Source organism: Ailuropoda melanoleuca, chromosome 3, assembly GCF_002007445.2.
Source record: "Ailuropoda melanoleuca isolate Jingjing chromosome 3, ASM200744v2, whole genome shotgun sequence".
Lineage (NCBI taxonomy): Eukaryota > Metazoa > Chordata > Mammalia > Carnivora > Ursidae > Ailuropoda > Ailuropoda melanoleuca.
This window is the reverse complement of record NC_048220.1, coordinates 105,788,978-105,810,380: the sequence shown is the minus strand read 5'-3', so window position 1 is coordinate 105,810,380 and position 21,403 is coordinate 105,788,978. Positions and strand designations below refer to the sequence as shown.

General features: G+C 55.1%; 1 protein-coding gene across 1 annotated transcript in view; it reads left to right on the top strand.

Annotated features, from left to right (window-relative positions):
- Positions 1-2,744: 2,744 nt before the first annotated feature.
- Positions 2,745-21,403, top strand: part of NDST1 (N-deacetylase and N-sulfotransferase 1) — a 58,661-nt gene continuing 40,002 nt past the window's right edge. The window contains exon 1 of the mRNA XM_034656873.1: positions 2,745-2,977. The gene's annotated coding sequence lies outside the window, so the exon portion shown is untranslated. The remainder of the gene's footprint in view (positions 2,978-21,403) is intronic.

Genomic DNA, 21,403 nt, shown 5'->3' with positions numbered 1-21,403 from the left:
AGATGAATGGATAAGGAAATTGTGATATAGATACACAATGGAATATTACTCAGCCATCAAAAGGATGAAATGGTGCCATTTCCCTCATTGATTTGTTTGCAATAATACTGATTTTTAAAAAAAATACTGTGTTCAAATAAAGTGTGTTATTTATATGATTACCAAGAATTTGGCAGTTTTTCCCTTAAGTGGAATGCCTCACTCTCTTCTTTGGTCTCAGTCCTGTCTGGAAGTCCCAACTGAATTTTCTAAAACGGTGTGTTGGCAAAGAGAGAATGAGTTCTCCTTATTCCTGCTGTTTGGTTCTTTTGGAGTTTAACTTTTCTTGACCTACAAGGCATTCCACTTAGGGAACTGTTTAGAGACCAATTCTGTCCACTAGGAAAGGAGGACAAGTGGGTTCTTATCCTGGAGTTTCTTTAGACCCTACAGAGGTGGGGAAAGTGAGGTTGGTCCTGGTCTCTGCCCTGTATTTACACAGCTGGACAGACACTGCAGGCTCCAATTAGAATCCAGGAAATGAAGTCTCTAAACATTGTTGTTCTCAGTGGCTCCTCACACAGCCAGTGGTAAAAAGAGGTGTTTACATATAACCGATAAGAAGGGAAAAGATCAATAGTCCACATCCAGCAAACTCTCACCTTTTTAATTCTGTTTCATTTAAAACTTGAACTCATGTCTCCTTCTCCTGGTAAAAGAAACTACATTGCATCATTTGGGGTTACTCTATAACTCTTGTCCTCTCTCAGTCACCAGTTGACCTGTGCATGAGTTCATATTCAGTGACCATTTGTAAAGGGCTTGTGAGGGTCAGGTATCTGGCTGGGCAAAGTCAACAGATATACCAAATACCATTACTTTATAGGAGCTCTTGATTTATAGCTCGATAGTTGTGTGGTGATTTGTTTAGTGTCTCTCCTTCCTTTAGAGCTCGGGTTCATAGGGCAAGGATTTTGACTTCTTCGTATTTCGTGCTTGGCCCATGGACTGAATGCAGCAGGTACAGAACCAGTATCGAATGACAGTGGGAGAGGGGCCCACCTCCTCCAATGGCAGGAATGTCCACAGACCTGTCACTCACCTCGCCACTGCCACTCCAACCACAGGGCCCAGCCACCAACACTTAGATACCACCTGGGTATCCAAAATTGGCAAGAAGAAGCTTGACCTTACTGAGAAGAATGGGAGCTTGATAGCTTAGGAACAGACACAGAATCTTGCTTTCAGTTTTGCACACTCGGGATAGTGACCTGTGATTTTAAATGTGATACACAAATCATTCCACAGCAACACTGGTTCCCCTACTGTGAGCAGTTCTCCTGGCCAGTAGAAATCAGGCCCGGCTTCTGAGGAGCGGCACCCTCTGGGCTCACGATACAAAGGGATGGAACTATTAGACAGCCAGGGCTCCTTGCATCACTGAGTTTCTGCCAGCCTGTCCACCTTACACTGATATCTGAGCCAAAGGCTTCCCTGAATGTTATTTGAGATTCAGTTTTGACCAATAGCAAGGGTGCCTGAGAAAGCAGATAAATCCTTCACTCTTGAGGAGGACGCATAGTTACTTTTCCTTGGCTGTTCTATAATTATCTGTTAGTTTCCTCTCTCTTCAACCTGCATGATGTCTGGGTCTTAGTTATATTTTTACCCCACACATTTAGAGCAGAGTATGGAAAGTACAGAAGGAGTAGATGAGAGCCACGGTGTGTTTGGGGGTGTTCTTCTGACACACAGTGTCTTCCCTCACACATTCTGTACAACTCTGAGGATGCGAGTCTCCTCAGGTCTGGTGCTCCCCACGGGGGAAGGATGGGGCACAAAGCTCACACTTCTATTATGTTCCCTTGCTGACAGGTCATCAGCATTGGTTCAGTCCTGCATTTTTAGTCCCCAGCAATGACTAGCCTATTGCTGTTGGGATAGATTCCAAAAGGTTGGAGCAGACCCNAGCCCCTCTGCCTAGAGCAGTCAGATTTGAGCACACACTCCACTCAGCTCTCTATGAAACTCCCAGAAATCATCGCATCTCTCGGGGCCTCATTGTCCCCATCCATTTAATGAGGACAGCCACTATAGTCTTGCCTAACTTGCAGGGTCCTTGAGATGGTTGAAATGACACCAAGGATGGGAAACTGAGGCTCAGTGGGAGAAGAAATCTGTAAAGGTCTTCCACCCCTTCATCTGCCAGTTCTGGGCCAGGCGCTGGGGATTCAGCTGGGAACAACTTGTTGGGGGAGATGACATTCTAGTAAACAATGAGACCAGTAAATGAACCAGATAATCACAATAAAGGAAATAAAGGGGTTTTTGAGAGTCAGGGCAAAGGTGGGGTGGGGTGGGGTGGGGTGGGGAAGGCCTGCCCAGGAGCGCAGGAGGGGTCACTCTGGCAGAGACCTGGTTGTCGGGGGAGCCCTCAGGGGAGGTCCTGGAGGGTTGTCATAAGCCCAGCTGCGGCGCAGCCGGGAGGCCCCCCTCGGCCCCGGCCAGGGCGCTTCCCGGGGCCCCCGGAGGCGCGGTGGGCGCGGGTCTTTGTCTCCCTCATTTTCTCAGAAGCCTCCCCGACCCCCAGCACTGTTCCCTCTTTGACCTCGAATAACTTGTTGGCTTCCCCCCGGGCTTTGTTTTCCCGGGGGTCACCGCCTCCCGGACGCTCGGCAGCCGCCCGGGGCCCTCATGGGACCCGCATCTGACACCCCCTCTGGCCCCCGCCCCCTACCCGTTCGGAGACAGGGGTCAAAGGCAGCCCGCGTCACGTGGTCGCCGAGCAGCACCGAATCGGCCGGGAGAGCCGAGGGAGAATCCGGGTGGAAGCCGAGAAATCCAGCCCCGATAGCGGTGCCCGGTCCCGCCCCGGCCCCCGCCCCGGGGCGCTCGCTGCACGCCCGCCGGCCGCCCGGGCCTCCGGAGCTGATCTTGGGCGGGCACCCACGCTCCATCACGGGATCGAACCCCGCTCCCACGGCCGCGATTCGGGGAGGTAGGCGCCGCGGCGGGCGAGGTGAAGGGGAGACGGGCCGGGGGCCCTTGGCGCGCGGGCTCGCCCCTCTGTGCCCGACCGGCCTGCGGGGCGCGGGGCAGCGCGCCCCAACTTCCAGTCTTTGGGGAGACCCCCACCTTCCCGCCGCGGGACCGCGAGGCGGGTGGGGGGGTTACTGCGAGCTGCCCCAGCGCAGTGCCGGGGGCCAGGACTGGGGGCTGGGCACAGGGCGGGAGGGGGAGGGGGACAGCGGGCGGGAGGCGGAGCGGGCGGTGGCGGCGGCTGCGGCGTGGAGCGGGGGTGGGAGCGGCGGGTGGCGGCCGGCGACAAGGGAGGGGGGTTAGAGGCCGGGTCCCCGCTCGGGGCTGGGGAAGGCAGCCGGACCGGTTTTCTCGGGACTGTGCGCGGCCTGGTCTCTAACTCCCTTCCTCCCTCCGGTTCTCGGAGCAAGGAGACTCCGTTTTGTACGCTGCTCTTTAACACCCTGGGACGGGGTGAGGAGGGGGCGCCGGTGGACGCGTGGGCTCTGGGACAGGCCGGGAGTCTGGGGACTGGCCTCCTGGCTCTGCTTTCCCGGATTCGAGCACACGGGTCAACTAGGAGCCACGCCAGGCCTAGGAGATCCCGAACCCCACCCCCCGTCCAGCCCCAGCGCTGTGCTCCTCCCCGCCAACCCCCAGTCATTCAGAATGGCCTCGGGCAGTACTGCCCCCTGGTCTGAGGTGCAGAGTGCCCTGGGTGTCTGTCGCTTACCCGCTCTGTGGCCCTGGGCTGGTTCCTTACCTTCCCCTCACCTCAGTTTCCTTACCTGTAAAATGGGGAAAATATGGTATCTTCTAGAATAAGGGTGAAATGAGAACCTGTGGTACCTCAGTAAAGGGTGGCATGTTTATATTCAACAAGTATTTACTGCCTGTGTACTGTGTGCCAGGCACTGGGCTAATTGCTTTACATACATTATTTTACTCAATTCTCCCTCTTTGCTATTAACCGCATCTCATCAAGGGCGCAACTGAGGCACAGCGCGGTGAAGGTCACACAGGTGGGAAGTGGTGGAGCTTGGATTTCACTCTCCTCCCCCAGCCTGAGTCTCAGCTACAGAGCTCTAGAAGGTCCTGCTGTGACTGAGCTCACGGTGTCATTTTCAGTTCAAATTATGAGGACACTTGTCCACTTTCCCCATTCCCATTACCCCTAGGTGATGCTCCTTCTGCCTGGTACTGGTGCAGGGTGAGATCTGGTGCCCTGGCTCTTGTTATTGCGGGCAGCTGGAGCAGAAGGGAAGTCCACTGGCTCCCGGGCCTGGAGCTCTGCGATGGTCCGACTTCTGTTGCTGGCTGGGTCCGTGGCAGGAATGCTCTCCCAGTGCGGGTGGTGCAGGGAGGAGCCGGTCTCCCTGGCTCCAGCTAGGGACAGCTGGTGGCTTTGTCAACAGGCCCCTCTCCAGCACCCAGGGGACGGCAGAGCCTTTCATCTCCATTCAGACCAGGTCACTTTCGGATCAGCAGGGGGCAGAGGTAGGGCCAAGAAGTGGAGCCCTTGGGGCGACAGGAGACAGAAGGCCAAGGGATTTCTATCCCAGGTGTCCTCTTGTGTGAATCACCAGTAGGGTCCTTATTGATAAACTAATGCGCTGTTCTAGGTGCTTCAACCCCAAAAGTCCCTGAAGACAGTCATGGTGGGTGGACTTTGAACCAGTGTCAGGATTACAGAATCCTATTGGAAAATGAATGTGTGATGGGGTTTCTGAGCCTGGGACGCGTGTAGGCCCGTGAGTGAATGTGTGGGGTGTCCCAGACTCCCACTGGCTTTAATGTGTGCTGGCCCAATCTTTTAGTGGGGATACCATCTCATGACTGCTGATCAGGCTCTGATTGTGGGACGTCAGTAATTTTTTTTTTTAATGGAAACCAACTTGCTAGGTAGTAAATGACATCTTAAAGCAGTGGAGTGGGGTAGGTAACAAAAGTTCTTAGGAGATGTGAGTTTGTGCATTACTGTTCTAGCTGCCCTGAGGGCTGTGCCAGCACTGTATCTGGGATTTGCAGGGTCTGTAGGCCTTTGCTAGACTTCACGAACAGGGGGCCCTCTTGGGCTGACAGATCACTGTTAGCCTGTAGGAACAAGAGTGGAAATTCCACTACTAGCTGGACTTTGAGGGGACTCAGAAATGTGGGGCAATGAGTGGAGGGGCTGGATGGCTGAAAGGAGTCCTGAGGAATGGAGATGACCCGTGGCATGTGGCCAGCTGGTCCTTACCGTCATGATCAGAACAGGAAGAGAGGCCTCAGGGAGAATCAACAGGTGAAGGGATGGAGCCAGTAAGCAAGGAAAGAGGGATAGTGAACCTCTTGTCAACAAGGGGCATGCAAGAAACAGTTTTAAATCGCAAGTTGAGGATGTGGTCAATTATGGGACCATAGACCGGGGGTTGGCCCAGCAGCCAACTGAGAGACTCTGAAACTGAGAAACGTAGCAATGGGCTCTAGTCTCAGCAGCCCTGAGCTCTGTCTGCCCTGGGCGTTGGGCCTGCTCGACCTGTCTTCCATACTTTGGGACCAAAGCCAGGCCTGCAAGTCCCTAGAGATTGGGCAGACTTCTGCCGGCTTGGAATTTGCTTTGGGGTATGGCTTGAAATATCTGAACTGTTTGGAGGACTTGGACGTGCTTTACGTGAAATGGAACATTAGGGTAATTTGTTAAATATGTATGGAAACTGTCTGCAGAGTGGGGTGATGGGGAAATGAAATGGGGTGAGGTGCTGCTTGTTTCTCAGTGGAGAGGCTGCTGGTCTGATGGGGGAGGGAAGATGAGGATCTGGGTCTGTGATGGTAAAGAGGCAGGACGTGGTCAGTGATAGATGGGTTTTGGAAGGTCAGTAGAGGGGAAAAGCTCTTTTGGTTGTTAACATCGCAGGGCTTCCTGGGGGAGGAAGTGTTTGTGAGGATGCAGGGTAGGGGAAGGGGGGCAGTGGGAGGCAAGATTGGGTTATGGGGTGTTTGCATCATCCTGCTTAGGAGTTTGGATTTTATTCTGTAGCTGGTGGCGAGGACAGAGGGTTGTAAGCAGCTCGTTGAGTCGATGCCTGTTACTGTGTCTCGTGCCAGGCTCCTTACAGACGCTCCACTGAAATCTCACAATACCCCTGCAAAGTAGCTGCTGCCGCTGGGAACCGCCACCCCTGCCCCATTTTCAGATGGGGAAATGGAGGCTCAGAGGGGTTGAGTCACTTGCAGAGCTGTACTGGAACGCAGGCCAGAACTGTTTCTGCCCTAGTGTGCTGTTCCTCTCAGAGGTCATTTGGCCAAAGATGATGGCAAGACAGGTGGCGTTGCGACCCGCTCAGAGGTGATGGTAAATTGTGGTCCAGCGGAGAGCTGACCAAAGCCTGACGCAGGCCATGGGGCTGAGGAAAGGAGGAGGAATCTGCAGGACTTGGTAGCTGCCTTGGGGATTGGGATCATTACGGTGACCGAAGGTTTGGGGAAGGACCCTTAAGTGGCAGTGTCACCACTTTTGAACCCCTGCAGGGCTCTCTGTGGGCAGAGGGCACAGCCTTGTCCTGTGCCTCCGGAGGCCAGAGACAGCACCAAGGGTGATAGGGGGCTGGGGAATAGGATGGGGGGAATAGGACGCCTGGGGAGGAGGGAAAGTCTCCATTGCTAAAGGTATGCAGTGAGATCGGAGAGGGGGAGAGGGTGCCGAGGGCGTGTACCAGAAGGGTCAGGCCTGGGTGACCGCTCTCAGTTCCCTTTTCTCTCGAGAATCTCAGCAGTTGGGGTGTTGCTCAGCCCACTTCCACCCCGTTTTTCTCATAGCTCTTCAGGGCTGCCCCTTCCCGTGCTTCTTGGGAAGTTCCCCATACTTGCCTGGCCTGCAGTTCTCTGCCTGGGAGAGTCCTTACCCCGTGGAATACACTCAGCACAGCTGACCTTCCAGGGGCCCCTCGGGACGTCTGGATCAGCTGCCGGAGCCCAAGCTGCTGGGAACTGTGGTTTCACAGAGGACTGGAACCTTCTGCTTTCCATTTCCCAGTCTGTGAAATGGGTTCAGTGTCTCTTTCCTCAAATGTGTGGAAAGAAGGCTGAATCATGAATCAGTCTGAATCAGTAGGAGTTGGAGGAAAGGGCTCGTGGGTTTGAAAATGAGGAGAGGGAGGGCGTGGGTGGGGGCAGGACCGTCCCCCTCCTTCCCTGCAGTAAAGGTTAAAGCAGGGTGTCCTGGCCGGCGGGTGGGGTCGTCATCATCAGAGGCACTTTATCCTGCCTGTGGGGCTGTTAGAAAGTTCTGCCCATGAGCTTCAGCTTGGAGCCTTGGAGCCTGGTAGAAGGGATGGACAGGAATGTCTAGGACTGTGTGGCCTCTGGGCCAGAGCCAGTCTGCCACCAAAGGAGACACAGAGGGAACCAAAGCTCTTTTCTAGATGGAGGGGAGTTTATATTAAGTTGCCTCCTAGCCCTTTCTATTTCTACCTGTTCTATTTCTTGATACAGATTGGATTAATCTAACTTTAAAATATACATAGCAAAAGAGCATTTATTTATTTGAGGGCAAGGTCTGGGGTATAGCCCACGATGTGACCCTGTGCCCCATCTCCCATTCCCCCCTCAGCCCTCAAGAAGAACCTGCCTCTTTTCCTTCCCTGCATGCGCCCATCCTTTCCTGCCTGTGCATCTCTGCCCCTGGTGAGGATGTGGCCCGCCGGTCATGTCCCCTCACCACAGCCACCCCCCCCAGTTCTCCCCAACCAGGGCCCAGCTCCAGTGTTACCTCTTCCATACAGTCATTCCCAATGCCACAGAGCTGGCATTGCCTGCTCCCTGCTTTTACATGGGCAGAGTCTGTTATATGGTCCCGTCGCTGGGCCCTTGGCACACCTGGCTTTGAATTCTGATTTCTTAAGGACACGTCTCATTTCTTCTAGGCTCCATGCTTTGGAGGCAGGCCCTGCATGCGGGCCATTTCTACACAGTGAGGGTGGGTGGCATTGCAGAGTGGAGTCAAAAGTTGTGGGTTCGAATCCCAGCTCTGCCACCATTAGCTGTGAGATCTGGAGCAAATTACCTCAATCTTAAATTCCTTTTGGGCATTGGTTTTCTCAACTGCAAAATGAGGATAGTAATCGTCCTGTTTTGCTAAAAGAGTTGAACATATCGATGCCTTACCCAGAGTAAGAGCCCCGTCAGTAAGAGCTCTTCAAGGATAATAGTGGGGATTATTATTGTTTATACCCAGGGATGGTCTGTCCTTTCAGAGACGGAGGGAAGAATCCTTGGAGTTTGAGTTCCTGAACTTTCTGTTCTAGTAGCCTGAGAAGGCTTGTTCGGAAGAGGAAACCGAGGTCCAGAGAGTCAGGGCAATTTGTGTCGGGTGTGGGAGCTGGCATTCTTATCCAGGAAGCCCGACAGGGTTTCTTCTCTTTGTTACACCTGTTTTTCCTCTTTCCTCCTTTCATCAAGGTTGAGGTGCTCAAGTTTCGTAGGCCCAGGTTCCTCTCTGGTGGCCATGTGGAATGGTGGCCAAAACTTGTGTCAGATAAGTTGCCTGGCTGGCAGGTCCTGTGGCCATCCTCAAGAAGAGGGGCCCATACTGCAGACTGTGCACACCGTGGGCTGGAGCCTCCAGAGGCCTCCCGCCTAGGCTCCCTGTGGCCTGGGAACGGGGCCAGGATGATGGCAGGGAGAGCGACCCTGGGGTAGGTCTTGAGGCAGGTGAGTAGGACACAGACAGAGCAGAGGCTGGCAGCTAGGCCCTGGAGCCGGATAGTCTGGGTTCAGACCCTTGCCGGGCCATCTCCGACCCGTGAGACCTTGGGCAAGCTCTTTAGTGTCTTCCTCTGTACAAAGGGGATAGTAATTGTCCCCATCGCGTAGCATTTAGAAAGATAGTGCAGGGAACGCACTTGAGTGCAGGCTCAGTCCGCTTTCATTAGGATTATTGTTGTAGTTGGCGATGCTGTTGTTGCCCATGGAGCTCAGGTCATCCTCCCAGCCGCCGCAGGAGGGAGGCGCTAGTGTCACCGCCCTGTGAGATGGGGCGGCGAGGGCTTGGCGAAGCGGATGGCTCAGCCTGGGGAGGTGCAGACTCGACTCGGGGAATGACCATCACGGCCGGCTGGTTTCGGAGGGGCTGCTCCGGCCAGCTGCCACTGACTTGTTCTGGGAGGCCCGGGAAGTGCGGAAACACTCAGAGCCAGCCAGGATGGAGGGGGTAGTATCTGGAGGTGTGGAGCAGAATCCCAGCACTGGGAGACTCTGGCCTCATGCACACCTGAGGCCTGGCTGTAAGAGGCAGGGCGGGGCTCCTCATCTCCCCTAGGCCGGCCGTGGGTCGACCTGTCTGAGCAGGTCTTGGGTGGCGGGCGGGCAGCAGAGGTCTGCTGTAATGACTCAGTGGCAGCCACCTCTGGTCTGCGCTACCTGCCCAGGCAGAGGCCAGGTGAGGAGAAACGAGTGTCATCATCCCAGGGCCTTCACTCATGCTTCCCTCTCTGCCCAGATTCCCTTCCTCCTCTCCTTACGTCCAGGCAACTCCTGCTCGTGCTTTCACAGTAGTCTTAGCGTCGCATACTCGTGAGAGCTCTTCCCGATTCACCTGCAGGTGAAGTCAGTGGTCCTCAAAGTTCCTATCTGGACTAGTGGCATCAGCATTACCTGGGAACTTGCCGAGGATGCAAATTATCTGGCCCCACCCCCAACCTACTGAATCAAAAACTGGGATCAGTGGGGAAGGAGGGAATCCAGCAGCCTGTTTTAAGAAGCCTCCAAGTGATTCAGGTGCATGCTCAAGTTCAAGAAACACTTGGTTAGATCATTTTTTTAAGATGATTTATTTATGTATTTGACAGAGAGAGAGAAAGCGAGCACAAGTAGGCAGAGCGGCAGGCAGAAGGCGAGGGAGAAGCAGGAAGCCCAATGCGGGGCTTGATCCCAGGACCCTGGGATCATGACCTGAGCCAAAGGCAGCTGCTTAACTGACTGAGCCACCCAGGCGCCCCTGGTTAGATAATTAAAAAAAAAAATGCTTCTGTCCTTGGGCTCTCAGCGTACTTCGCCACCCTTGGCCAGTGTGGATGTCAGGAACAAGGCAGCTGTGTTCTGGGGCTGGAGTCAGGCAGAGTGTGGGTCCTGCTTCAGAGAAGCTGTGTGCGGGGGGTGAGGGCACATGCATGTGTGTGTGATTGCAGTGGTCAGGCGTGGTCTGAGAGGGCTAAGGGGCCTTAACTGTTACCAGCCCTGCAGTTTTAAGCATCTCAATAATTTTTTTTTTAAAGATTTTATTTATTTGACAGAGAGAGACAGCCAGAGAGAGAGGGAACACAAGCAGGGGGAGTGGGAGAGAAAGAAGCAGGCTCTCAGCAGAGGAGCCTGATGTGGGGCAAGCATCTCAATAATTTTAATGATGACGATCATATAATTGGCACTCAGCATTTTTTGAGAGCTTATCAGTGCTTACTAGGCATAACCCTATAAAGCAGGCGCTATTACTGTCACCATTTTTTAGATGAAAATACTGAGGCCATACAGCCATAAGGCGGTAGATCTAGGAATTCTACAGACTTCTGTAGGGCTGCTTAGAAGCACAATCTCTTTGGAAGAAGGGAGGTGGGGGATTGTCTTGGAGTGTTTGTTTAAAGATGCAGCAATTATGTACTATCAAATGAGGGACTTGGGTTTTGGTAGAGGTGATAGGAGTGTGTTGGGGTGATTAGGGCTGAAGCCTCCACATTGGGGCCTTCACTGCAGACGCTGTCATTCTCCCTGTGGTCTGGATGGCCATTTGAGGGACACAGAGACTCTCTCAGTGCTGAGTTCAGGATCCCACAGCTAGGGCAAGAGACAAAATCAGAGAGAAGAGTGGGTCTCCTCTGGTTCTAGCAGGAGGGGTGAGAATGGGGGTCAAGATCAGAGCCCACTGTCTAGCCTGCTGTTCTTTTCCACCCCGGTGTCCCCAGGGAGCCCAGGAGCTGGAGGGCTTTCCTGACACAGTGTGGGAGCCTCTTCATTTCTCAGTGGGGAACCAAGGAGCAGGGACTTGCCCACACAGGGCCACACACGGTGTCATGATTGGGACCAGAACCGAGAGCTGTCTCTGTTCTGACCAGGGAAGGGTTTGTTTCCCGAACACTGTCCCTGCCCCCACCCCCACCCCATCTCAGGCAGTCTGGGTAGCCATTGCCCTCAGGGTGGCCCAGAGCAATGCTGGGGGCAGAGACGGGTGTGTCCTGGGGAGAAGGCCGCCAAAGAGAGGCGGGGCAGCGTTCAAGGGAAGAACAGCGAGAAGCCCAGACCCCAGACGGAAACTAAGTGTGTTTTCTAGGTCCTGAGAGGATATCTGGAACAATGGAAATAGGAGGGGGGATGTTGGACTATAAAAAGGGCTTCTTGATATCCTTAAAAAAAAAAAGTGGTCTTTAGGTTTGACTTTTGTTTCTCTGAAGGATGTTTATGTAACTTCCTGAAAGCAGGATCCCAGGGCTCCGTGAAGTTTGTCATGCTGCTGTTTATATACTCCGGGCTTTGAGCTGGGAAGGACTTGATAGGGTGGGCTCCCCATTTCACAATTGGTAGAACTGAGGTTCTGAGAGGTGGGAGGGGCCTACTTAAGGTCCATGCAGTGAGACAGCAGAAGATTTGGCCCTGGAGCCTTGGAGTCTTCTGGTGCCTTGCAAAGGGGCTGTCGTCTTGACTTCTGACTGCCTGGGCTCCGGCTGGCCTGGAAGCTGGGCAGGGGCTATGGAGGGGTCCCCTTAGGAAACACTCAGAGCTGTGGAGTTAGGACAAAGCCGGGGCTGGTGTATAGCGAGGTGGGCTCACCGGGGGCTGACTTGGGGGGGTGGGCAGGAGGCCGGGCTGGTATGCTTAGTGATGCCACCCCCGTCCAGATGCCACGGCCCAGCTGTGCGCCGTCTGCCCAGCAGCTGGGAGCTGTGAGTCACACCCAGTGGGTGCAGAGGCGAGGGCTATTGTATGTCGTGATTTCTCCGCTTCTCCCAGCCCTGAAGGGATGCCGGGGCCCTGAGCCCGGCTTCGTGCCCACGCCTATGAACTTAAGCAGCTGTGAGTTTAGGCTTCATGTTTACAGATAGGAGGCATCCCGAAGGGCTTGGGGGAGTCCTCTTCCTCTGCCACCTCCTATATTTCTTGATCCTGTGGATCCTGTGGTCTTGACTCATCCATTCTCACCAGTGCAGGAGTCTGTGTGCCCCTGAGATCATGCACCACCGTGTGTCGGCATTCCTCTGCATTCTTTTTCTGCAGAGAGAGTCTGGAGGTTTCATCAGGTTGTCAGAGGACTCAGTGTCCCCCCAAGTGCCGACAGGAGGGCAGGAGGCCACGAGCCTGCACTGCAGCGAGCAGGTTGCTGACGAGACCGCGAAGTCAGAGTATTCCAGGAGACGGTAGCTGGCGGCAGGAGAGCACCACGGTTCAGACTGTGGTCTCGCAGGCCGGTGTCGGGTTCTGAATCCTCCACTTAGGAACTGTGTGACCTTGGATAAGTGGCTGTGTCCGTGCTTCCGTTTGCCTGTCTGTAAAATGGATTGAATAATCATAGTTATCTCATGGTGCTACCGGCTCTTAAGATAATCCGGGACGCCTGGATGGCTCAGTCGGTGAAGCGTTTACCTTCGGCTCGGGTCATGATCCCAGGGTCCTGGGATCAAGTTCCGCATCGGGCTCCTTGTTCAGCGGGGAGCCTGCTTCTCCCTCTGCCTGCCGCTCCCCCTGCTTGTGCTCTCTCTCTCTCTCTCTCCCTCTGACAAATAAATAAGTAAAATCTTTTTAAAAAATGCTGTTTTAAAAAAAATAAGATAATCCATGTGAAGGGCTTATCCCAGTGCCTGATACAAAGTAATCACTTGGTAAAACTGTGCCCTTACTATTAGTCCCAGCTCTGCGATCCTGTTAAATGCCTTCTGTCGGGATCTTAGTCTCTACCGTTGGCTCTGTACTCTGTATTGGGCTTTCCAGGAGCTGCAAGGCAAGGCGGGAGAGTAGGGGTAGACAGGGAGGGAGGAAGAACCTTCTCTGTGTTTCTGGGACTCTCTAGCCCAGGCCCTCCCTGGTGCCTTGAACGTGGCTTTGTCCTGAGGCAGGCTTATGTAACCAGCCAGGCCTGGCCAGGCAGGACACGATTCTTAACCTCGTTTTGTCCTCCATTGTCTCTTCCTCTGATGGAGCTGTCGCATTAGCTGACCTGTTCCTCAGGCTCCAGGGATGAAATCGAACCTGTGCTATGCTGCCGCCCGGTGATTGAATCTGGAGGTTTGCTGGGCAGGTGGCCCCTCCTCCTGCCACCTGTCTGGGGACAGACAGAGCTGATGCCTCTTGCCTGCTTTGGGGACAGAGACAGGGACTCCTCTCGACGGGGAGAGGCAGCCCGTGGGCTAGGGGGCCCTTGATCCATGGCGGCCGCTGTGTTTCCAGCGGTGGTGCCTGCCCTCCCCAGGATTCCCTCCCAGGAGTTCTCTCCCTATCCCACAGCCCACACCCATCCTTCTCTCCCTGGGAGCCTCCCCGGGGACCTCAGCTACCAGGAAGCTGGCTTCCACTGAGCCTCACAGCATGTCCCGTGACACAGCATGTCCCTTTCAGGAAAGCAGAGGCCACAGACTGGCAGGCCACATCTGCCCCACGGTTCTGCTTAGCGCATGCTGAAAATTGAGCTGATTGCCAAGAGATTTTACTGAAAAATCCCGATTTCTGGCTTTACTTCACAAATTTGGAAGATCAGAAAGCCTGGAGCCTGAGTTCTTCGCATAGTCACCTGGTCTTTCTGGCCATGTAGGTGTTTGAGTTTGTAACCCTATCCTGGCGGCACAGCCTGCTTTCTCTCCTGTTTTATGTAGCGTTGTTCCTGGTCTGTCTGCTTTGTGAGCTCTTTAAGAATGGCGGAGGGTGGGGGGGCTGGCTCGACTCTGCTCAGAGCATTGTGCTCAGGCTCAGGGCCGTGTATACAGCAGGAGCAAATTAAGTGTTTCTTTTATGAACGAAGGTGTGGCCGCCAGCTGCGAAGGTTCCATTTAATCCAGGCCTCTGGATCAGCCTGCCCTGTGGCCCTCGAATCCTCCTCCCAGATAAGCTGTGGCTGCTTAGCCACTGACCCAGACAGCTTCTTAAGGTGTGGATAAACAGTCACCGAAAGTGCTGTCCCCACGCTGCGATATCACCACGGAGGGGAACATTTCATCTGCAGCCATCCCACGTTTCGCTCTCCCAGGTGGCTCAGAGGAGCTTGGGGGGAGAGAGAGGCAGGGATCAGCAGCCCTCAGACGGCACCAAGTCCAGACCTCTGCGTCCTGGAGGGACAGGAGAAAGGGGGGTGGCATCAGTTCAGGTGTTTACTTGACTGGGCCCTCTTTCGAGCCTTTCTCTGCTTTATTCTGTTCCTAGAGTGCATACTTTCTCCATCAGCTCCTTTGTCCAGCTGTCTGTCCATCCAAGGTTTGTTTCATTCTCTCAGTTGAAATCCTGACCATCCCTAAGCTGTCTCCTCCTGGAAGAGGTCTTGGCTGAGAGGTTATTCTGGTTACAAGAAAAAGCTGGGAAGCTTATAAAAACTGCATGTAGATTTCTGTCCCTCATCTTTGGTTCCTTCAGTCTCAGGTAAAACCGCCCTCTCCCCAGAAGTTCAGACATGGGATTATGTAGCCGGGTTTTGAGGACCGTGTCTTAACTCATGAAGCCCAGGGCTGGTAGGGAGGACCCCTGGGTGGCAGCTATGCTGTGTGACGTCAACATGCCCCTTTCCCTCTCTGGGCTTCTCTTTTGCCCTCTGTGGGCTAACTACTGGGTTCTCTTCAGTAGTCGTGGCTGAAAGGGCCTTATGAGCCATCCTCGGAGAAGATGGCAGAGGGGATCGGCACAGGTGCTGGTGTCTGGGTGTGGGTGAGGCCCCCTGTCACTGGGCCAGGCCCAGAGAACTTTCACATATTTCAGGTCATCATGGGAGGAGGGAGGCCCGTGCTCTGGTTGTCAGGCCCCACAGGGAGGACCTGAGCCCAGGGAAGTTGAAGGTCTAGCCTGTGTGGCCCAGTGACCTGGCCACAGGCTAAGGGGTGCCTCATTGTGTGGTCCTATGGCAGGCAACCCAAGGCTTCAAATGCAGGCCTGGATAAGCTATTACAGATGGGTAAACTGAGGTACCTAGAAGAAGGGCCTCTCGCAGTGTCGTACACAAGAGCATAGAAAGTCAGGCCCAGATTCTGGTCATCTGACTCCCAGGCAAGGCTACACTCCTCTGTCCCCACCTCCCTCTGCAGGGTCAATGCCAGATCACCCAGCTGGGACAATCGTCTGATTGTCTGTGTTGACCTCGGCTAGGGTCTCGAAAAGTGAAGCCACCATCGTCACAGCCACCCTGGAGGCGTGAAACCAGTTGGGTGTGCAAATTGTCCCTCAGACATTCTCCATCCCATTTTTTTTTTCTTCCTTAAACTGTCTCTGATGGGCCAGCCCCCTTGGTACCCGTTTCCGCCTGGCACTTGGCTTCATGCTCTTCATGCTGAAAACAAAGCTTCCTTCTGATGGCCCTCCCGCTGCAACAGGAAAAGGGCAGGCGTGGCACTGGGCTGTCCTCCTCCGCCTCTTCTTGCCGGGAGCATGGGGCAACCTTTGTCAGATCCCGGACCCGGGACCCGGCCGTGCTGGGGGGCTGGGGGAGCGGGTAGCCCGGACCCTGCTCCTGCTGGTGGTGGGATCCGCCCCTTGGGCCCAGCTGTCAGGGCCTCCCCCAGTGGCCAAAAGGGTGGGCAAAGGTACCAGACAAGTACCAAGGCGCAGTCCTGCCCTGGTCCAAGCAGTCGGTTGTCCCAGGACAGGCTGGGGATTTGGCCAAGTACTGTTCATGTGACAATCATCAGGGTTTCAGCTGGCACAGGTGATCGGCCTGCAGGTGACACTGGTCTCTAGGGGCTACAGAATCCAAAAGATGTGTTCAGATGAGGGAGGCAATAAGCCCTCATTCAACAATGTTTTTTTTTTTCAAGCATTTACTTTGTTCAGGCACTTTTTCTTGTCCTGGGACACGGCAGTGAACAAAACAGACCAAGCCCCAGTGTTGGATGTGGGGCTGACGTTCTAGCCGTGGGGCAGAATAAACAAAGCAACAAATATTAGTTCAATACTGGCTACTCGTCAGGTGGCAGGAGGTGCCTGGAGGGAAAATAAAGCTTGGTTGGGGGTAAAAACAGAGACTGGAGCAAGTGGCTCTGCTGTGTTGGGTGGTGGTGGAAAGTCTCTGGTGAGAGGGAGAGCAGGCCCCACGAGGGAGGGGGAAGCCACGGTGTATCTGGGGAAGAGCATTGCAGAGGGAACAGCAACACAAAGGCTTTGAGGCAGGAGGATGTGGGGCATGTTTGAGGGGCAGGAAGGAGGCTGGTGTGGCTGGGACAGAAGGAAGAGCCATCTTGGTGGGAGATGGGGCCAGAGGGAGTCTGGAGGGGCAGACTGCAGGGCCCTCTGGCCCCTCTTTGCTGTTTAGCGTGAGTAAAGGGGAAGCTGCAAGGGGCTAGGGCTGAGGTCACACTCGCTTCCGTGCACATCTGGGAAGGATCGAGTGGGCCACTGCCTGAAAAGAAGCAGGCTGCCCGGCCAGGAGGCTTCTGTAGTCACACGGGTCTGAAGAAGGGCTCGGTGTGAGCACTGTGTGGGAGGCAACCAGGTCAGATTCTGGATCGATTTTACAGGATAAGCTGATGGATTAGGCTTGGGGTGTGAGAGGAAGAGGGTGTCTACAGCAAGGGCTCTGGCCTAAAGGACTAGAGGGACAGTGTTGTCATTTACTGAGACAGGGAAGGCTGCAGGACGAACAGGTTTGGGGAGAGAAATGGAGATTTCAGGTCAGGTGCATTAGTTTGGAGCATTGGCTGGAGTGGAGGGACACATGGGTAGAAGTTGGCCTGCATACTCCTGTTGTCGAAGGGGCAATTTCCGTACAGGTATGAGGGGTACCGTCCCGAACTCTGAGAATCTCTTAAGAACAAATGTTTCCTGGGCCCTTCCTGTTCTCTCCTCTCTTCGCAAACCTGCTCCTGCTTTTCCCCTCTGAGGAAGAAGGCAGATTCTGACGATTCACTGCCATGGCGGTCCCAGCCTTTCCGCCCAGCGTGCCTCTTATGGAAGGTGGAGGGGAGCCCTGGAGGCCTCAGACCTCGTCCTGGCTCTGCTACCGATAGGGAGAGCTTTCACTCTGTGCCTTGGTTTCCCCTCTTGTACACAGAAGGGTTGAGGTGGCCCCAGGGTTCTGAGGGTGGCTGGGCGTCCTTGAGGGTGCCGCATCGCACAGTGGTTTAGAACCCGGGCTTGGAGTCCAGATAAGGGTGTGAATCCTTGCTCTGCCACTTGGCTGTGAGACTCTGGGCCAGTGATTTAATCTCTCTGAGCCTTAATTTTCTCATCCGTGAAAATGGGCCCACCATAGTACCTTGTCAGCGTTGCAGTGAGAGTTAAATGAGAACATCCACACAAAACGCTTAGCGAAGGCCCTGGCTCATCCCATACTGTGTTAACACAGGCTCTTCGTACCAGTGACCTGGGTGGTGGGGTAGGGTAAGGGTTTTGCCTGGTGGCGGTAGGAGCCATGGAAGGTTACAGAGTAGGAGCATGTTACATGTGTGATTTGAGGGCAGCCACGAGTGTGGGGACTTGGCCTGAGTCGTCTTGGTGAGTCCCTGACCCACTCCTACCTGCCAGAGTGAGAACTGAGGGCTGGCCTCACCGGACTTGCCTGCCCTTCTTCGGTGGAGGCCTTCACTGCCGGCATGAGCAGCCTCCGCCTTGCATAGGTCCCTGGGGGATGGAGTGGTCATTTCCCTTAAGTTCTCCTACAGGACCCCTTATCTGTACTTCCCAGTGGCGGACCTTAGCAAATGCGAACGTGGGGCTTTGAGGGGTGGGTGACACTGAGGGGACTTGAGTTACATGGAGAGCTCTGGACAGGGCCGATGGGGGGGGGAGGGCAGGCCGGGAGTGGCATTCCACTGGGCACTTGACTGTGCTCTCGGTTCCTGGTCTAGGTCCAGGCTGGGTGGTGCTTGCTCCCTTGGAGCCGTGGAGAGGTTGACATCGGGCAGAGGAATGTGGCCCCCTCAAGACCCACACTTCACTGGTGCCCAGGCATGCCGGCTGAGCCCTGGGCTTCTGCAAGCCTGTGTCTCAGCAGTTGAGCCATGACAGAACAGCCAAGGACATTTCAGAGACTCCAGGGCTCACAGCCAGGCTGTCACCAGGCATTGCTTGTTTTCCCAGGGTCCAAGCGTTTTTAGGGATGGAGGGGGCCTCTGGAGGTATTCCAGCGACTTTTCTTACAGTGGGTAAATTGAGATCCAGAGAAAGCAAGGCACTTGACCAAGGTCTCACCAGGCCGCCTCCCTACTATCTGTCACCTCCCTCTGTTCCCATGTCCTTTGCTTAAACTCCTGGCCTCCTGCCCGGATGTTTGTAACAGCCTCTGTCTTGTGGGCTCTCTGAGAGCTTTGTTTGTCTTCCTATTATCCTACTCTTGCCATAACCTGCCAGGCGCACATGCTGTTTGAATGTGTCTGGTCTCCTTTCCCCCTCGGGTCCCAGACAGAGCAGCGTGGCAGAGAGGTTCTGGGCTTCGGCCCCAGCCAGAGCCAGCACTGCCCCTTCCTAGCGTGGTGACCTGGGGCGAGGTACCCACGTTTCAGAGCCCCAGTGTGTCTGTGAAATGAGACCAGTAGTACTTCGTTTGTGAGCATGGCAAAATGAGATAGTATGTGACGTGCTGGATATAAACCGGCAGGGAGTGAGCTCTCAGAAACGGTCACTGTTGTAAGTGCTGGTTGAACTGAAAGTCAAGGGCATGGAGCATCGACAAAGCTCTGGACCAGGCGGCAGAAGAGGTGGGCTCCAAGTTCACTCTCAAATACTGCCTCACTGTGTGCATTTGGGGATGTCACCCCATGCCCAGGGAACCCCGTTTTCCTCATTGGAGAAAGGCGGAAGAAATCACTGTTGTGTTTTTATGAGGTTGTCCTGTGATGCTGGAACAATGGCTATGAGAAAGCTTTGCATTTGTGTAATGATTTAAAGATGGCAGGGCGGTGGCCGCGGTTTGCTGTTGGCCTTGAAGATACTGCAGGCGCGGTGGTGGACAGCTGGCTTGGCCGGAGCCTGGTCAGTCTGCAAATGCTCCGCGCCCACACGGGCTTCTCATCCCTGCCCGCCTGCTCCCCCCAACCCCAGCCTGCCTTTCACATTAGCCTCACCACCGCACACTTGGAGGTGTGGGAGGTGCAAAGACCCGCTGGCATCCTCCAGGCCCTAGTGGGTTTTGGGTTCTCTGTGGCTGATGCCATGGAATGTAGGATTACAGCCAGACACGGGTTCGAATCTCAGCAGAGCAGCAGTTGCCCTCTGGGAGCCTTAGCAAATTGCTTCCCTTCCGTGAGCCTGTTTCCATACTAGTAGGATGAAGCCCTAATGAGGTGGAGGCTAAGCTTCCAGCAAAGGGCCCAGCACATGGTTATACTGGGGGGTTGTATAATGTGTTTTCTGCATGGAGCTTGGGGACTGTTGGGTTTGTGGATGGCGGGGAGTGCGGGCCATTGTGCCCATTTCTGGGGACGAGCTGCAGAGGTCAGTTGCCCAGATTGGAGCCAGGAGGGCCTTTGGAGTCATCTGGAACTGTCCATTTTGCCGGTGAACAAAGCAGGTCCTGGAAAGGAGCAGGTGCTTGGCTGAGGTCACTGGCAGGTTAGAGGAGGACTGGGCCTGGGGTCAGGCACCTAGAAGCACACCGTAGGGAGCCCTCACTCTCAGGGGCCCCTGGGAGACGGTGCCCACTCTCAGCACTGGGCAGGTGCACAGCAACCCCTGAGAAGGGTGCCTCCAGCCCGTTTGTGCCTGCTGCCTCGCCAGCCTCACCCTCACCTGGGCTAGGACTACACCTCCGGTCTCCTGACCGCAGGAACTGATCCCCAAGCCTTGGAAGTGCAGAGACACCTGTGAGGCACCTTCTAGGCAGCTCACTGTGGCCTCTTGGGCCCCTTTAAAAGGAATATGCAATAAGTAGGTCACCGGGTGCTTTTCACTCGGTCTGTGCTCTCTAGTTTCTGAGTTCCAGAGCAAGTGAGGCCCTCCCATCTGCCTGCTCCCCTCCTGCCCCTGTCCTACCAGCTGTGCCTCCATGTAAGCATGTGGGCGGGGGCTCCTGTCACAGTGGCAAGCCCCAGCAAGTCTAGAGGGACGAGGCCACTTTCATGCGTGCCCTGAGTGAAGCCTCCTTGGTCTCAGCAGGCCCGCGCTGTGCCCACCAGGCTTCCAGGAGATTAGGGAGAGTCTGCAGCTCTAAGTGACTCAAAGCTTTCCCTTCCTCTTTGCTGCCCCCAACACATCCGGCTTCCCTCCGCTCTGGCTACAGGGTCTGGAGCCTTTTCAGTTTCCCTAAGGCTTTCCTGTCCTGTGGGCAGCCTAGTCTGGGGATGTCCATCCGGGGCAGTTTCCCCATCACCCCTGCTGGGCCTGTTGGCTGGGCCTTAGGTGGCTGTGAAAAGGTAGTCAAGGCCTCTGCTCCCTCCAGGGATTCTCAGGCTTTACGAAGGGCTGGGAGGGTCCCGGGCCACCCTTGTGAGGGGACATGAGGGGACTTGGACAATCAGCCCAGTCTCCATCTCCGGGCCCACACATATAAACAATCCATCTTTTTTCCCTACTGCAACTCTCGGGGCCTGAAATCCTGCCATTATCGTGCTTTCCTTGGTGTCCTCTGAAAAGGCAAATCCCCTCGTAGGTGGACAGTGTCACACGTAGGCTGTTGCAGAGTAAAGCCAAGCTAGCCTGGCCCCTTTCCAGCTGTGTGTGTGACCATGGCCTAGTTGCTTCTCTCTGGGCTACGTACATCAGGCCCTTTTTACCCAACACCTCAACAATGCTGGCATGGCGTTTGCGCCTTCCACCCTCTGGCAGCCACCCTGCTCTTCCTCTGCCTGACCGGGCCCTGGTAAGGACCTGCCAGCTGAGTCGGAGTGGGGCAGGGCCCAGAAGCCAATGTCACAAACCCTTTGACCACCAGCTGGCCCCGATGGAGGATATCAGGCCTTCTTCCTCTTTTTCTCAGGACACGTGGGGAAACTGAGGTCTGGAAGGGGAAGGGCCTGATTTGGATCACGTGGGAAGCCAGGCAGAGTGGCCGCCAACGTGGGCTCCTCCAGTACGGGTGGCTACCTTTCCCGAGAGCATCTAAAGAGCCCAGCAGCCTGAGGGCCAGGGACATGGAAAGCACTTCCAGGTGGGGGCCCCTGCCTGCTGTGGGGCCCTTGGGTGTGGGGCAGAACCGGGCAGGACATCCTCTTCCCAAAGTCCGGGAGGGAGGGGCCGGTGGCCTCTAGCAAGGAACGTGTTAGTGAGGGGCCTGGAGGCTTCCGGCAGGGATCTCGGTTGGTGGCTCAGCTCAGGGTGCCCT